The sequence below is a fragment of the Bombina bombina genome, chromosome 11 (genome assembly GCF_027579735.1).
Source record: "Bombina bombina isolate aBomBom1 chromosome 11, aBomBom1.pri, whole genome shotgun sequence".
Classification (NCBI taxonomy): domain Eukaryota; kingdom Metazoa; phylum Chordata; class Amphibia; order Anura; family Bombinatoridae; genus Bombina; species Bombina bombina.
Genome location: NC_069509.1, coordinates 156584813 through 156603220, shown reverse-complemented (window position 1 = coordinate 156603220; position 18408 = coordinate 156584813). Strand labels below are relative to the sequence as shown.

The window sequence follows — 18408 nt, the reverse complement described above, 5'->3', positions numbered from 1 at the left end:
GTTTTTGATGCCGGCCGCGTCCGTAAGCAACTCTGGTATCGAGAGTTGCATTTGCGGTAAAAATGCTCTACGCTCCTTTTTTGGAGCCTAACGCAGCATTTGTTTGAACTCTCGATACCAGAGTTAAATTTATGGTGCGGCCAGAAAAAAACCCGCGGAGCGTTAACAGCCCTTTTACCGCCGAACTCTAAATCTAGGCCCTAGAGAGTTGCTATTTCTACCTTTTGGGTACTTCTTTTTTATATAGTGCTGATCTTGTTATTTACACCTAGACCTAGATTGATGGGATTTGTTATATGAATTGATGTCACTATTACCTGTTTGCACAATTTGTTATTCCAGCCTGATATATGTACTCTATAGATAAATGTGTACGCTTGAGTCCTTTTACTGATATTTAGTCTTTAACCCTTTTGCCTTTTTTCTTTCTTTCTATTTTTAATTAATTGGAATATGTACCAAATTCAACCTCTGTAAGTATATATCTGTTATTTTAAAAGTGGACTAGATATTTCCCCCCCTAACCTTATATATGGCTGTTTACCACTGCATATGGATATTCAATATATTTTTATGTTAAAATGAAGTCCAGGCTTACTTTGTTGAGAGGCCCTTGCATTGGTGGAGAACTAACAAAGATAAATAGCCCACTTTGGTGAAATTGGCAAAACCCTATTTATGCATCTCAGGCACCTCAACACCATCTGAGTGCCTCTTCTCTGCTGCAGGCAAAATAGCTGCAAAAAGTAAGCCAGCCTCAGCCAGGAGCATGTGGTCATGATGACATTTTTGCATTTCAATGCAAAGTTTCTGAAAGAGTGAATAACAGAATGTGATAAACAGTGAGAGTCTACCTCTTACTAGGTCTACCTATTTTCAAACAGTTTGTGGTTTTGTTTTGCTTAATTATAAAAAAAAACAATCTGCTGCTTAAAAAATTGGACCAACAGTTGTTTTAATGTAAAGTTTTAGTCGTACGTTTATATTTATTACACTCAGTATGTGGATTTTATTTTAAATATAGGAAAAAATGTATTTATTTATTTTTTATCCGATTAGTCGATTAATCGAAAAAATAATCGACCGATTAATCGAGTATGAAAATAATCGTTAGTTGCAGCCCTACTAAATTCATTTCCTCTAGCTTAATTTTCTCTATTATATAGTTTGTTTTTGATTCCTCATCTCTATTGATGGATTTATATCCTTTGTCAAAAAATTTTGTATTTTTAAAAACTTTTAAATTTGTTTTTGTGTCTTTTCATTCTTTACCCGTGTTTTTTTCTTTTTCTCTCAGTGTTTCTAAATTGTTTTCCTCTGTCTCAGAGTAATCACATTCATCTCTTGTTACTTTTTAAGTTTCCCACTTATAATACTATCATTCAGTTCTTTTAGAGATTTTATTATTTATTTTTGTCTATCAATATATATTATTTGTGAACGTTTGGAGTTTATTTTTTATTCATGCATTTCATGCAAACATAGCACAAAGAAAAAAGAGATAACATCAACTACTAGAGAATTTAAATATAATATCACTGATACCATCAGATTCGAGTAAAGGAATTATATATCTAATTCAATGTCCTTGTAAAAAGCAATACCTAGGACAAACCAAGCAAATACTACTTGATAGAATCAGAGAACACATGAACAATATTAAAAGAGGTTTTGTAGGACATCTCCTATCAAAACACTTCAAAGAGAAACACAGTAGTAATGTTTTGGGGTATTAAAAAGGTAGAAAAATACTGGAGGGGTGGCAACTACGAAAAAAAAATATTATTTTAAGAAGCCCAACTTATATTTGAATTTGGTAGTTTGACACCTGAGGGTCTTAATGCAGAATTAGACCTTAACCCTTTTCTATTAAACTTATGTTAAGTATCTAAGCTATGTTTAATCCTACTAGGTCTAGTTTACACACATAAGTGAAGGTAAAAATATATTTATCTACATTTCTGGAATATGCACAAATTCTATTTAATATGTAGCATTTAAGACCATACATATGTTAATATTTTTAGTATACATGTACACTTATTCTGTCCCCAGTATAGCATTTAATATACACTCAAGCCCAATTTATATTCAAATTTAGTAATTTGACTCCTAAGGGTCTTAATGCAGTACTAGACATAAACCCTCTCCTATAGAACTTCTATCAAGTAATCTAGGCTATCTCTAATCCTACTAGGTCTAGTTTACATACATAAGTGAAGGTAAATATATCTTTACTCTATCACAATGTAACATCATACATATGTAGTATTTTTAGTATACATGTACACTTGGTTTGTACATGTACAAATCCTGTCCCCAATACAGCATCCAGTATACATGTGTAGTATATCTGGTATTCCTAATTCTCCCCATTTCTATGTAATATTATGCTCAATAAAAGATTCCTCTGCGAAATCGCATAGTGCTATCATAATATAATATATAAGTGAGCTGGACCTTGCGGTACTCAGAATATATAGTTTATATCATTATATAAGAGAGAATACAACACACTAGTGAGCTATACCCAGTGAGATTTACATATACACGTTGTAATAATAAAATTAATATTGTAAGACCAATGAATTAATGTCATCATACTATATGATGAGAGAAGCGATAGAATAATAGCATTCACATACCATGATTCTATATAGGTTTTGTTTGAAAGTACCCCCTGCATGTTTGTAAGATTTGATATCAATTTATTAAATAGATACAATGGTAATATATAAAAGCATCCCTTTTAATATATTCCCCTTTAAGCAGACTCCTTGAAGCTATATGATTATTGGACACAATGTCATAAAACTGAATATTTATAAGTATCTTTCTAAGTATCCTTCTAAAAAGCAGCAAGACACAGAAAATGGAATTGACAAGCTTTAGAACAAATCAGAGAGCAGAATCACAGCAGGAAACTCCCATGGAGCCTATGAGAAACACTATAAAAAAATGCAACAAAGAAAGACCAGGTCATCATGATAAAGGCCCACAACTGGCTGAAACGCGTAGACGCACCTGGACATTGCTATAGACCAAGAACAGAGCGCTCTAACCTAAACTTGAGAAAAAACACGCTGGAATTTTGCCCGATCGATCATACGGCAATTTGACTGGCAGAAAGATAACACGTGAAGACACACACGGAAGCGGCTGAATCAAACTGAAAAGAGGACGTTGAAAAAAGGACGCCAACAGTTGAGTGCTGCGGATCCCGCAATTGCATTTCACAAGCAAAGCGAAAGTGTGGTAAGAAACCCCAATGGCCCCTAAAGGACATCAACTTCTATAAGGTAAATGTACCATAACAGTTGTTTTTGAACTGGGGGAATTAGAGGTTCCACTTATCCCTAATCTAGAAAAGAACACTGCTTGAAAAATTGTTTAAAGAGAAATATAAAGCGACACTCTGAGACAAAAATCCTTTGAAAAAAACGCCTTCTTGTGGATTTTTAAAAATTAAGCGGAATTCAACTTAAAACTGTTATATAATCACTGTGAAACACACTGTTACAATATTAACTTTAAAGCTGTCATATACCCGCTGCTATTGGAATAGAGGAAACTCTCTCTGGACACTTGGTTTTATGTGTTTTGGACATTAATCCACTTTTTAGTTTTTTAGTATTTTTATACCACTGGTGGTTCCCATATTAAACTTGGTATGAATGGTACAGTGTCTTTGTATTACCACAGCTTCATGTCCATCTAGGCATCTCCTATTATAACATTGCATAGAGGAAGGAATGACTAAATATTGTTCTTTAATAAATAATTTTAATCTCTTATTCTGGTTGATGCTGTTGCTTTTTAGTGCACTTTTTTGTATTTTATAACTAAAATGTGTGTGCACTGTAGTCAAGCTTGAAAATGTAGTAAACGTACCAACACACATACAGGGAGTGCAGAATTATTAGGCAAGTTGTATTTTTGAGGATTAATTTTATTATTGAACAACAACCATGTTCTCAATGAACCCAAAAAACTCATTAATATCAAAGCTGAATAGTTTTGGAAGTAGTTTTTAGTTTGTTTTTAGTTATAGCTATTTTAGGGGGATATCTGTGTGTGCAGGTGACTATTACTGTGCATAATTATTAGGCAACTTAACAAAAAACAAATATATACCCATTTCAATTATTTATTTTTACCAGTGAAACCAATATAACATCTCAACATTCACAAATATACATTTCTGACATTCAAAAACAAAACAAAAACAAATCAGTGACCAATATAGCCACCTTTCTTTGCAAGGACACTCAAAAGCCTGCCATCCATGGATTCTGTCAGTGTTTTGATCTGTTCACCATCAACATTGCGTGCAGCAGCAACCACAGCCTCCCAGACACTGTTCAGAGAGGTGTACTGTTTTCCCTCCTTGTAAATCTCACATTTGATGATGACCGCAGGTTCTCAATGGGGTTCAGATCAGGTGAACAAGGAGGCCATGTCATTAGATTTTCTTCTTTTATACCCTTTCTTGCCAGCCACGCTGTGGAGTACTTGGGCGCGTGTGATGGAGCATTGTCCTGCATGAAAATCATGTTTTTCTTGAAGGATGCAGACTTTTTCCTGTACCACTGCTTGAAGAAGGTGTCTTCCAGAAACTGGCAGTAGGACTGGGAGTTGAGCTTGACTCCATCCTCAACCCGAAAAGGCCCCACAAGCTCATCTTTGATGATACCAGCCCAAACCAGTACTCCACCTCCACCTTGCTGGCATCTGAGTCGGACTGGAGCTCTCTGCCCTTTACCAATCCAGCCACGGGCCCATCCATCTGGCCCATCAAGACTCACTCTCATTTCATCAGTCCATAAAACCTTAGAAAAATCAGTCTTGAGATATTTCTTGGCCCAGTCTTGACGTTTCAGCTTGTGTGTCTTGTTCAGTGGTGGTCGTCTTTCAGCCTTTCTTACCTTGGCCATGTCTCTGAGTATTGCACACCTTGTGCTTTTGGGCACTCCAGTGATGTTGCAGCTCTGAAATATGGCCAAACTGGTGGCAAGTGGCATCTTGGCAGCTGTACGCTTGACTTTTCTCAGTTCATGGGCAGTTATTTTGCGCCTTGGTTTTTCCACACGTTTCTTGCGACCCTGTTGACTATTTTGAATGAAACGCTTGATTGTTCGATGATCATGCTTCAGAAGCTTTGCAATTTTAAGAGTGCTGCATCCCTCTGCAAGATATCTCACTATTTTTGACTTTTCTGAGCCTATCAAGTCCTTCTTTTGACCCATTTTGCCAAAGGAAAGGAAGTTGCCTAATAATTATGCACACCTGATATAGGGTGTTGATGTCATTAGACCACACCCCTTCTCATTACAGAGATGCACATCACCTAATATGCTTAATTGGTAGTAGGCTTTCAAGCCTATACAGCTTGGAGTAAGACAACATGCATAAAGAGGATGATGTGGTCAAAATACTAATTTGCCTAATAATTCTGCACTCCCTGTACACAAACTCACACATAGACATTTACACACACTCTCTCTGAAAACTCAGACACAGGGGCCGATTTATGAAAGTGCGAGCGGACATGATCATGTCTGCCGCACATCGATAAATGCCAACAGCATAAATGCTTGTGCAATGCCGCCCCCTGCACATTCACGGCCGCTAGCAGGGGGTGTCAATCAACCCAATCGGGCCGATTGCTGTCCGCCGCCTCAGAAGTAGCGGACAAGTTAAGGAGCAGCAGTTTTAAGACTGCTTTTTAACTCCTGTTTCCGGCGAGCCTGAATTGGCGCCCATACGGGGCTTGTTAAATCGGCCCCATGGTCTCAAATACACTCCCTCTTTAATACACACACACTCTCTCTTTCTCTCTCTCAAACACACGCACTCTCTCTCTCTCTCTCTCTCTCTTTCAAACACACACACACACTCAAACACACACACACACACTCAAACACACAAACACACACACACACTCAAACACACACACACTCAAACACACGAACACACACACACTCAAACACACGAACACACACACACTCAAACACATGAACACACACACACTCAAACACACGAACACACACACACTCAAACACACACACACTCAAACACACACACACACTCAAACACACACACACACACACACTCAAACACACACACACACACACACACACACACTCAAACACACGAACACACACACACTCAACAGACACACATACACACACACTCAAACACACACACACACTCAAACACACACACACTCAAACACACACACACACACACTCAAACACACACACACACACTCACACACTCAAACACACGAACACACACAGACTCAAACACACACACACACACACACTCAAACACATGAACACACACACACTCAAACACACGAACACACACTCAAACACACACACACACACACTCAAACACATGAACACACACACACTCAAACACACGAACACACACACACTCAAACACACACACACACACACACTCAAACACATGAACACACACACACTCAAACACACGAACACACACTCAAACACACACACACACTCAAACACATGAACACACACACACACTAAAAAACACATGAACACACACACACTCAAACACATGAACACACACACACTCAAACACATGAACACACACACACTCAAACACACGAACACACACACACTCAAACACACACACACACACTCAAACACATGAACACACACACACTCAAACACACGAACACACACACACACTTAAACACAAACACATGAACACACATGCTCTCAAACACACTCACACTCTCAAAAACATAAAGTTGCACACACTCAAACACATAAACACACTTAAACACACACACACACTCAAACACAAACACAAAAATACACACTCTCAAACACAAACACTCTCAAACACACACTATCTCAAAACATACACACACATACACTCACACTCTAACACATTTACACTCTGTCAAAACCTCACACTCACTCTCTCAAAACACACAAACATACTCACACTCTCACTCAAAAACATACACAAACACAATCTTTCTCATATGGGCCCTGATGATAAAAAGTGCTGCAAGGCAGGAATATATTCAAAAGGGATCCAATGTGATGTCAAGAAAGCGGGCAAAATATTAAAAAGTGCCAACATTACTGTTTAAAGGCAGCATCGCCAAAAGGTGTTTTACTATAGATCACAATAGATGGCAAAATATTCCAAGCAGCATTGGCACCGACATTGGTGATGTAAAGTAAAAGGTCCCTTTTAAATATATAGCACCGAGCCTAATAAATATACCTATGTATCCATAAACCGACATAACCAACCAATGCAAACTAACCCTACACTACTTAACCCCTAAACCGCCAACAGCCCACCGCAATAAACATCCTAAACTATTAACCCCTATACCACCAATAGCCCACCGTAATAAACTTCATGACCTATTAACCCCTATACCCCCAATAGCCCACAGTAATAAACTTCCTAACCTATTAACCCCTATACCCCCAATAGCCCACCGCAATAAACTTCCTGACCTATTAACCCTATGCTGCCAATAGCCCACCGCAATAAACTTCATGACCTATTAACCCTATGCTGCCAATAGCACACCACAATAAACTTCATGACCTATTAACCCCTATACCTATCATAACCCCCGACTGCTATAACCTCTACACTACTTAACCCCTATACCGCCAACACCCCCACCGCAAACACTTCCTAAACTATTAACCCTTAAACTGCCACAACTCCCACACGCAAACACCCTCTAAATTATTAACCCCTAAACCTCCACAAGCCCCAACACAAACGCCCCTAACCCATTAACCCCTAAACTGCCACAACTCCCCACCGCAAAGAAACCCTAACCTATTAACCTCTAAACTGCCACAATACCCTAACTCAAACTAGCCCTTCTTAATTACGTTATTAATGAATAACGCACCACACAATAGAACTTTTACAAATAAACCCTTTTATCAAATAACAAAATAAGAATTTCTGGCCTTTAAATTGTAGATTTTTATTTTTTTTAAATTACTTAAAAGTTTAGTAGCATACAAGTATATTTTATTTTGATGTTTTTTGGTATGCTTATGTTATATTTTAAATGACTTTTCACATATAAGTCGCTTATTGTTTTACTCTCTCAGCAGGCAGCGGTTCCTGTCAGAGTTCTGCCAATAAACAATCTACCATGAATAATTATGAAAGCCAGCACGGAAAACACTTTTGTTGAATAATCAATTATGTTTTCTTCAGCAGCTCAATAACAACTGTGTGGCGATGGGGAAGCGCTTACCGTACATATCGCTAATGCTGTTTTTAACTTTAATCTTATGGAACATTTTCAAATATCAAAAGCAAATCATGTCAGACAATAAACTGGTAAACAAGAAAAAAAAAACATGTTTAATACCATCTAACAGAGACCATTAAAAATCCTTTAGGAAGCTGGAGTATTTCTTATACATTGTATTGCAATTTGCTAGCAAGAAATTAAGGAGCGTATGAATCAAAATGTCACTGTATTTTACTAATATAAATAAATATGTTTCATATTTAGTAATGGCTGCACACAAGACAAAAGATGTACCTTGCATTAGTTCTAGGAGATCACACTAACATTTAAGGCCCGAAAAGGGTTATTATGGTAAAATAATGACATGCCTAAATTCGTCAGACCGGGTCATTTTACAACTAGCGACATTGCAACTTTATGTCTTTAAACACATAGTAGAAGTACCGGTTGGAAATCACAGAGCACTGCCTTGCTGTGCGACTAGTGCTGCTGAATGGGTAAGCAGTAGTTTTTGCTAGAGACCAGCAGTTCCCTGCAGGTCCTTAGCAGTACTTTTACTATGTGTTTAACCCCTTTGTAGGGATTAAAGACATGGAAGTGCAGGGCCCCTAGTGTCAAAATTACATTAATTAAATTAGAGCATGACATTTTTTTAACTATAATGGCTCTTTAATAAAACTATATCTCTCCCACCTGTCCCCTTCACTTTGCCCAAAATCTACTTCATATTCCCACCTACAGGACTTCTACAGATTGGAACTCTCTGCCTTGCTCCATAAAACTCAAAGGGCAAGATAACAAGTCGCGTGTTATGATTTCTCCGCACATTATGGTCTCTTCGCAATCAATTTACATTGCGCAGGTAGTAAAAGTCTTGAAAAATCACAATTGCGCTGTAATTAATGGTTTTGCGTAACATAAACGTTTCACGAAACACTTAAAAAATACATTACAAAGTACAGCTACACTCATAATAACACTGTCTAATAAAAATTATTTTTAAAAAAATTGCACTTAAAAGTTATAAGGGATCAAAGATAGGGAAAAAAAGCCGACGCAGGGATTTTACATTGACATTTAAGAAAGCAGCTTAAAGGGACAATCAAGACAAAATTAAAGTTTTATGATTCAGATAGTGCAGCAATTTTAAACAACTTTACAATTTACTTCCATTAACAAAATGTGCACAGTCTTTTTATTTTTAAACTTTTTGAGTCACCAGCTCCTACTGAGCATGTGCAAGAATTCACAGAATATACGTATGTGCGTTTGTGATTGGCTGATGGGAGTGGAAAAAGACAACTGAAATTTGTCAGAAAAAAATCTACTACTCATTTGAAGTTCAGACTAAATGCTTTTGCTTTGTTTAGTTTTTTTATCACACATTTGTTGATTATGCAAATCTCCGTTAAGTGTCTCCACCACACAAATAAAAAGTCAAAGTACAAGACAGACATCCTCCATCAGCTTGCTAAAGAACCCCATTAGACATAGAGAAATTAGAGGTAAGGTGGCAGAACATACAGAAAAAATATCTGCAATTGCTTTATTGCCCTGATTCTTCATGACAGCGCCCACCAACATCTATCACCTTCAAATGTAGCATAAAAGTAATCATATTTTTAGCCCCTTCCTTGCTAACTCGTGTCACTAACGGTCTTTCTCATATTTTATCCTGGACAACTGAGCTCCTTATTTTACCCCTTCTTCTAAAATCTCTTTCCCTCATCTTTCTATTACTGTTTATAGTAACATAATTACCCCAACCCTGCATGCCTGATGTCTTGGGGTCACACTTGACTCAGATCTTTCTTTCACTCCTCTAATCCAGTCTTTGGCCAGTTCCTGCCGCTTCCACCTTAAAAACATCTTCAAAAATTGACTCTTCCTCACAAAAAAAAAAAAACTAAGGCCTAGATTTGGAGTTCGGCGGTAGCCGTCAAAACCAGCGTTAGAGGCTCCTAACGCTGGTTTTGGCCGCCCGCTGGTATTTGGAGTCAGTGATTAAAGGGTCTAACGCTCACTTTTCAGCCGCAACTTTTCCATACCGCAGATCCCCCTACGCCATTTGCGTAGCCTATATTTTCAATGGGATCTTTCTAACGCTGGTATTTAGAGTCGTTTCTGAAGTGAGCGTTAGAGCTCTAACGACAAGATTCCAGCCGCCTGAAAATAGCAGGAGTTAAGAGCTTTCTGGCTAACGCCGGTTTATAAAGCTCTTAACTACTGTACCCTAAAGTACACTAACACCTATAAACTACCTATGTACCCCTAAACCGAGGTCCCCCCACACCGCCGCCACTCGATTAAAATTTTTAACCCCTAATCTGCCGACCGCCACCTACGTTATACTTATGTACCCCTAATCTGCTGCCCCTAACCCCGCCGACCCCTGTATTACATTTATTAACCCCTAACTTGCCCCCCACAACGTCGCCGCCAGCTACTTAAAATAATTAACCCCTAATCTTCCGACCGCAAATCGCCGCCACCTACGTTATCCCTATGTACCCCTAATCTGCTGCCCTAACATCGCCGACCCCTATATTATATTTATTAACCCCTAATCTGCCCCCTCAACGTCGCCGACACCTGCCTACACTTATTAACCCCTAATCTGCCGAGCGGACCTGAGCGCTACTATAATAAATGTATTAACCCCTAATCCGCCTCACTAACCCTATCATAAATAGTATTAACCCCTAATCTGCCCTCCCTAACATCGCCGACACCTAACTTCAATTATTAACCCCTAATCTGCCGACCGGAGCTCACCGCTATTCTAATAAATGTATTAACCCCTAAAGCTAAGTCTAACCCTAACACTAACACCCCCCTAAGTTAAATATAATTTTTATCTAACGAAATAAATTAACTCTTATTAAATAAATTATTCCTATTTAAAGCTAAATACTTACCTGTAAAATAAATCATAATATAGCTACAATATAAATTATAATTATATTATAGCTATTTTAGGATTAATATTTATTTTACAGGCAACTTTGTTATTATTTTAACCAGGTAAAATAGCTATTAAATAGTTAAGAACTATTTAATAGTTACATAGTTAAAATAATAACAAATTTACCTGTAAAATAAATCCTAACCTAAGTTATAATTAAACCTAACACTACCCTATCAATAAAATAATTAAATAAACTACCTACAATTACCTACAATTAACCTAACACTACACTATCAATAAATTAATTAAACACAATTCCTACAAATAAATACAATTAAATAAACTAGCTAAAGTACAAAAAATAAAAAAGAACTAAGTTACAGAAAATAAAAAAATATTTACAAACATAAGAAAAATATTACAACAATTTTAAACTAATTACACCTACTCTAAGCCCCCTAATAAAATAACAAAGCCCCCCAAAATAAAAAATTCCCTACCCTATTCTAAATTAAAAAAGTTACAAGCTCTTTTACCTTACCAGCCCTGAACAGGGCCCTTTGCGGGGCATGCCCCAAGAATTTCAGCTCTTTTGCCTGTAAAAAAAAACATACAATACCCCCCCCCCCAACATTACAACCCACCACCCACATACCCCTAATCTAACCCAAACCTCCCTTAAATAAACCTAACACTAAGCCCCTGAAGATCTTCCTACCTTGTCTTCACCATCCAGGTATCACCGATCCGTCCTGGCTCCAAGATCTTCATCCAACCCAAGCGGGGGTTGGCGATCCATAATCCGGTCCAGAAGAGGCTCCAAAGTCTTCCTCCTATCCGGCAAGAAGAGGACATCCGGACCGGCAAACATCTTCTCCAAGCGGCATCTTCGATCTTCTTCCATCCGGAGCGAAGCGGCAGGATCCTGAAGACCTCCAGCGCGGAACATCCATCCGGACCGACGACTGAACGACGAATGACTGTTCCTTTAAGGGACGTCATCCAAGATGGCGTCCCTCGAATTCCGATTGGCTGATAGGATTCTATCAGCCAATCGGAATTAAGGTAGGAATTTTCTGATTGGCTGATGGAATCAGCCAATCAGAATCTAGTTCAATCCGATTGGCCGATCCAATCAGCCAATCAGATTGAGCTTGCATTCTATTGGCTGATCGGAACAGCCAATAGAATGCGAGCTCAATCTGATTGGCTGATTGGATCAGCCAATCGGATTGAACTTGATTCTGATTGGCTGATTCCATCAGCCAATCAGAAAATTCCTACCTTAATTCCGATTGGCTGATAGAATCCTATCAGCCAATCGGAATTCGAGGGACGCCATCTTGGATGACGTCCCTTAAAGGAACAGTCATTCGTCGTTCAGTCGTCGGTCCGGATGGATGTTCCGCGCTGGAGGTCTTCAGGATCCTGCCGCTTCGCTCCGGATGGAAGAAGATCGAAGATGCCGCTTGGAGAAGATGTTTGCCGGTCCGGATGTCCTCTTCTTGCCGGATAGGAGGAAGACTTTGGAGCCTCTTCTGGACCGGATTATGGATCGCCAACCCCCGCTTGGGTTGGATGAAGATCTTGGAGCCAGGACGGATCGGTGATACCTGGATGGTGAAGACAAGGTAGGAAGATCTTCAGGGGCTTAGTGTTAGGTTTATTTAAGGGGGGTTTGGGTTAGATTAGGGGTATGTGGGTGGTGGGTTGTAATGTTGGGGGGGGGTATTGTATGTTTTTTTTTACAGGCAAAAGAGCTGAAATTCTTGGGGCATGCCCCGCAAAGGGCCCTGTTCAGGGCTGGTAAGGTAAAAGAGCTTGTAACTTTTTTAATTTAGAATAGGGTAGGGAATTTTTTATTTTGGGGGGCTTTGTTATTTTATTAGGGGGCTTAGAGTAGGTGTAATTAGTTTAAAATTGTTGTAATATTTTTCTTATGTTTGTAAATATTTTTTTATTTTCTTTAACTTAGTTCTTTTTTATTTTTTGTACTTTAGCTAGTTTATTTAATTGTATTTATTTGTAGGAATTGTGTTTAATTAATTTATTGATAGTGTAGTGTTAGGTTAATTGTAGGTAATTGTAGGTAGTTTATTTAATTATTTTATTGATAGGGTAGTGTTAGGTTTAATTATAACTTATGTTAGGATTTATTTTACAGGTAAATTTGTTATTATTTTAACTAGGTAACTATTAAATAGTTCTTAACTATTTAATAGCTATTGTACCTAGTTAAAATAATTACAAAGTTGCCTGTAAAATAAATATTAATCCTAAAATAGCTATAATATAATTATAATTTATATTGTAGCTATATTAGGATTTATTTTACAGGTAAGTATTTAGCTTTAAATAGGAATAAGTTATTTAATAAAAGTTAATTTATTTAGTTAGATAAATATTATATTTAACTTAGGGGGGTGTTAGTGTTAGGGTTAGACTTAGCTTTAGGGGTTAATCCATTTATTAGAATAGCGGTGAGCTCCGATCGGAAGATTAGGGGTTAATAATTGAATTTAGGTGTCGGCGATGTTAGGGAGGGCAGATTAGGGGTTAATACTATTTATGATAGGGTTAGTGAGGCGGATTAGGGGTTAATAACTTTATTATAGTAGCGCTCAGGTCCGCTCGGCAGATTAGGGGTTAATAAGTGTAGGCAGGTGTCGGCGACATTGTGGGGGGCAGGTTAGGGGTTAATAAATATAATATAGGGGTCGGCGGTGTTAGGGGTAGCAGATTAGGGGTACATAGGGATAACGTAGGTGGCGGCGGTTTACGGAGCGGCAGATTAGGGGTTTTAAAAAATATGCAGGGGTCAGCGATAGCGGGGGCGGAAGATTAGGGGTTAATAAGTGTAAGGCTAGGGGTGTTTAGACTCGGGGTACATGTTAGAGTGTTAGGTGCAGACGTAGGAAGTGTTTCCCCATAGCAAACAATGGGGCTGCGTTAGGAGCTGAACGCTGCTTTTTTGCAGGTGTTAGGTTTTTTTTTCAGCTCAAACAGCCCCATTGTTTCCTATGGGGGAATCGTGCACGAGCACGTTTTTGAGGCCGGCCGCGTCCGTAAGCAACTCTGGTATCGAGAGTTGCTTTTGCGGTAAAAATGCTCTACGCTCCTTTTTTGGAGCCTAACGCAGCATTTGTTTGAACTCTCGATACCAGAGTTAATTTTATGGTGCGGCCAGAAAAAAGCCCGCAGAGCGTTAACAGCCCTTTTACCGCCGAACTCCAAATCTAGGCCTAAGACTTTTATTCATGCTCTCATCATCAGACATCCCAACCTGCAAAAACTCATTTCAGGGAGGTGGCTTCACCCGCCACTGCGTCACCCCCCCCCCCAGTTATATATTGGACAACTTGAAGCCCTAAATAAGATAGAGACTTATCACTAAAGTAGCTTTCCACTAAAGTTACGTTTAAAAAAAAGTAGCTTTATTGCACAACCACATACAACAAACCTATTTTCCAGTGATCGTACGCTTGTTGAATGCTTCAATATTTTAGAATACAAAGTTTAATTACGTGCAGTAAATAAGGTAGTATTTCTGTTTTATTTTATTAAAATCAGTGGGAGCTTTTTGGTTACTGATGCAGGCTTTGATGGTTCTATAACGTCCCAGCAACTAAAGGCATTCCTTAAAGAAATACTTTTCCAGATTTAGACCACATTGGACCATGGTACTTGGAATTTCAGGGAGATTGCATTCCATTTGCTGGCATCAGGGAGCAGTTATTACGATCAGGGAGACTCCCTGAACTTCAGGGAGAGTTGGGATGTCTGCATCATGCCTCGATGCAAGGCACATAGTAGGCCAAAACAATTGTCTTGGGTTGCAACTCCAACCTCTCTGGTTTACCTAACCTAGCTGCCATCTATCTCCTTGACAATCCATAATGAATGCCTCTGCCAGGCTGATCTTCCTTACACATTGCTCTTCATCTGCTGCACCTCTCTGCCAATCCCTTCAGTGGCTTCCTCTTGCCTCCAGGATTAAACACAAAATTCTGACTCTGACATTCCAGGCCCTCAATAACACTGCTCCCGCCTATATCTCAGACCTTGTCTCCAGATACTCTCCCTACCACCCCCTTCACTCTGCTCATGGCCCCCTTCTCTCCTCTCTTCTTGTTACCTCCTCATATTCCCGTTTACAGGACTTCTCTAGAATGGTCCCTATTTTGTGGAACTCTCTGCCTCGCTCCACAAGACTCTCTCCTAGTTTCTCGCTTCTACTGTTCAGGGAAGCATACAATACACACTAACTTTTCTTACCTAAGTTCCTCTAACCCCTCCTTTTTCATCCCCTTGTACGCCCCTTAGCATGTAATCCTTTGAGCTCAGCTTTTTTGTAGATCACATTCATGAGTTTACAACAGTGCAACTCTTGGCAGGGTCCTCTATGCACTTGTCTCCTATAAATGCTACCTTTGCATATTATACCTATCTTTATAGTGCCGCATAATCTGTTGGCGCTCTACAAATAACGGATACTAATAATATTATACATCCATTTAACTTTTTTTTTTTTTATAAAATATTTTATTAAGATAAAACGTAAAACTTTCAACATATATATGTACAGAAAGAGAACAGCTCAACCAGGAATGAACAATGGCTCAGTAGCTTGTTCTTTTGCGGGTCACTATATGGCCAACTGTGCTTTTCTGAAGTATATCATCTCACCTAAAAAAACATTCCATCTTTCAAATACAGACAACCATTTTGACCTTGAAGTGAGGTACAGCCATATCCCTATAGGTATATTGGGAATGGAGTTCACGTCTAGTTTCCCCGATTACCCATTTAAAGAGCCTTTCCCCATAAACATATAAATTGGGCTACAAGAGGGTGATCCCCAGTGGTGACCTGTCAATGAACAAGCTACTGAGCTATTGTTCGTCCTGGCTGAGCGCTTCTCTTTCTGTTTATATGTGTATTCTGACCTTGATGAAACTCTCCCTAAGGATGATGGAGGTAACCAAATGTGTGCCTAAAGAGATCTAGCTGCACCTTACTGGCAAGGCCCATAGAAACCAAAAACAATTGCCTGTGGCTGCTATAATCCTCATACAGAGAAGGACTGCCTGGTATTTAAGGACTGGTTTGGCTTTTTTAGGTGGGATCATACCTCTGTATTAATCACTGGGGAGAGTTTCTCTTTATTTGTGTATGTGCATTTTGACCCTGGGGAAAGTCTCTCTTTAAGGGTGATGGAGAAACCAGATGTGCCTAGAAGGCTATGACTGCACCTCGATGACAAGGCACATAGAAGGCCAAAACAATTGTTTTGGGTTGCTATGTTTAGGAGTATTACGTTGCATTATGGGACTGGACTGTCTTTTTAGGTGGGATGAGACTGATAAACTTCAGGACAATGTTTTCTTTGAAAATTACAATTGGTTTAAAAGAGTTTGGACCCAGGTAGTGACTGGCAAAGAAAAAGCGATTGAGCTGTTGTTCATTCATGGTTGAGCACTTTTCTTTCTGTGCACGTTTATAAACTATCAAGGCTTTCGCACATACCGCTTTGTTTGTACATTATACATGAATTAAGGGTTGTGTTGTATTGTTCCTTATCGTTTTAAAAGGCAACAAAATACATGCATGATTGGCTTCACTCAAATGGGCGTGCATTGTAACAAGATACATTTGCACTCACTCGCAATATCTTTTTGAAACCTGTTGTATATGGTCTGTACGCAGCAGAAATGCATAACACTTGCAACATAAGTGACATATATTTATTACATTATTACTGCATATGCAATTTGAATATTACAAGTTGAAAGTAAATTGTTTGCACGTGAGCGAAACCCAATGCCCGCAGCCACATTAACGTCTTTTCCCAGTAGACTTCAATGGTGCACGCTTTAAAAAAAAACAAAAACTGATACTTATCGCTCATGCGCTAACCCAACACCGCGTTAGACATAAAGCGTTTAACCTAAAGGAAGTTATTGATAGTTTACATTCCAACGTTCTTCACATAGAATTAAATGTTCTTTTTATTTTAAATGTGCGTCCAAATGCAGTTCTCAGAGATTCCTAAAAGTATTTTGTTATCTCTGTGCTTGGGAATAGAAAACAAGGTCAAAGTGACTCAACATAATAAATGTTCTGTTCAGATAGACCCCAAAAATGACACAACTCTATACAAAGTAGGAAGTCTAAAGTGAACCAGTTTAAAATCCATTTGTTCTATTCACCTTCTCATACAGAAATAAGGATTCCTCCTTTCTTTTAAATAAAAAGAAATACTGGTTGTGCTAATTAACATATATTTGCATAAATAATCATACAGTAGAGCTCAGACAGTTGGGAAGACTAACTGTAAACGTTCAATTGTTTATAAATAGATTCCCACACATGTAGGACCTTTATGTTAATATTTTATTATTTACATTTAATTGAACTTTAAAGGGATATGAAACCCAAAAATGTTTTTTGTGTGATTCAGACAGAGCATACCATTTAAAAAAAGTTTTCAATTGAATTATTTTATCAAATTTGCTTTGTTCCAGGGATATTCTGTGTTGAAGAGATATCTAGGCATCTGGTGCACACAGCATTCTGGCGAGTCTTCAGATTTGCCAGAAACACCAGTTATGAAGCAGTGGTCTAAAGACTGCTGCTCCATAACCCTGTCCGCCTGCTCTGATGAGGCGGACAGGAATCGCCACAATTCAAGCCGATCGAGTACGATCGGGTTGATTGACACCTCCCTGCTGGCGGCCGATTGGCCGCGAGTCTGCAGGGGGCGGCGTTGCACCAGCAGCACTTGTGAGCTGCTACTGCAATGCTGAATACGGAGAGCGTATTGCTCTCTGCATTCAGCGATGTCTGTCGGACCTGATCCGCATTGTCGGATCAGGTCCGACAGACATATAATAAATCTGCCTCATTTTATCAGGAAAGGTTGTACAGTTCCTTATCTCAACATTTCTACTGAGGACAATTATGGACAGAAATGTGGCAGGGATAGGCTTGTAAAGCCTAAAAGGTGCATTTCCAATTCTCAAAATTGGAAAACCCACAATTTTCTTAGATAAATTGCATAAAAGGGGCCAAAATAAACAATGAAAGTATACTTAAAAAATGTTTCACTATACATAACTATGAAGGGGTTAATGGTGATTTGCAAGGATTGTAATTACATAACGCTCTGTTGTATTATTTGTACCAGTAAATAATTATATATAGCCCAAGCTTAATTGAT

The 18408-nt window shown here is 38.7% G+C and overlaps 1 protein-coding gene across 1 annotated transcript in view; it reads right to left on the bottom strand.

The window, feature by feature from the left end:
* The window catches only part of BAIAP3 (BAI1 associated protein 3), a 537315-nt gene that overhangs the window by 348662 nt on the left and 170245 nt on the right, over positions 1-18408 (bottom strand). The window lies entirely within an intron of this gene.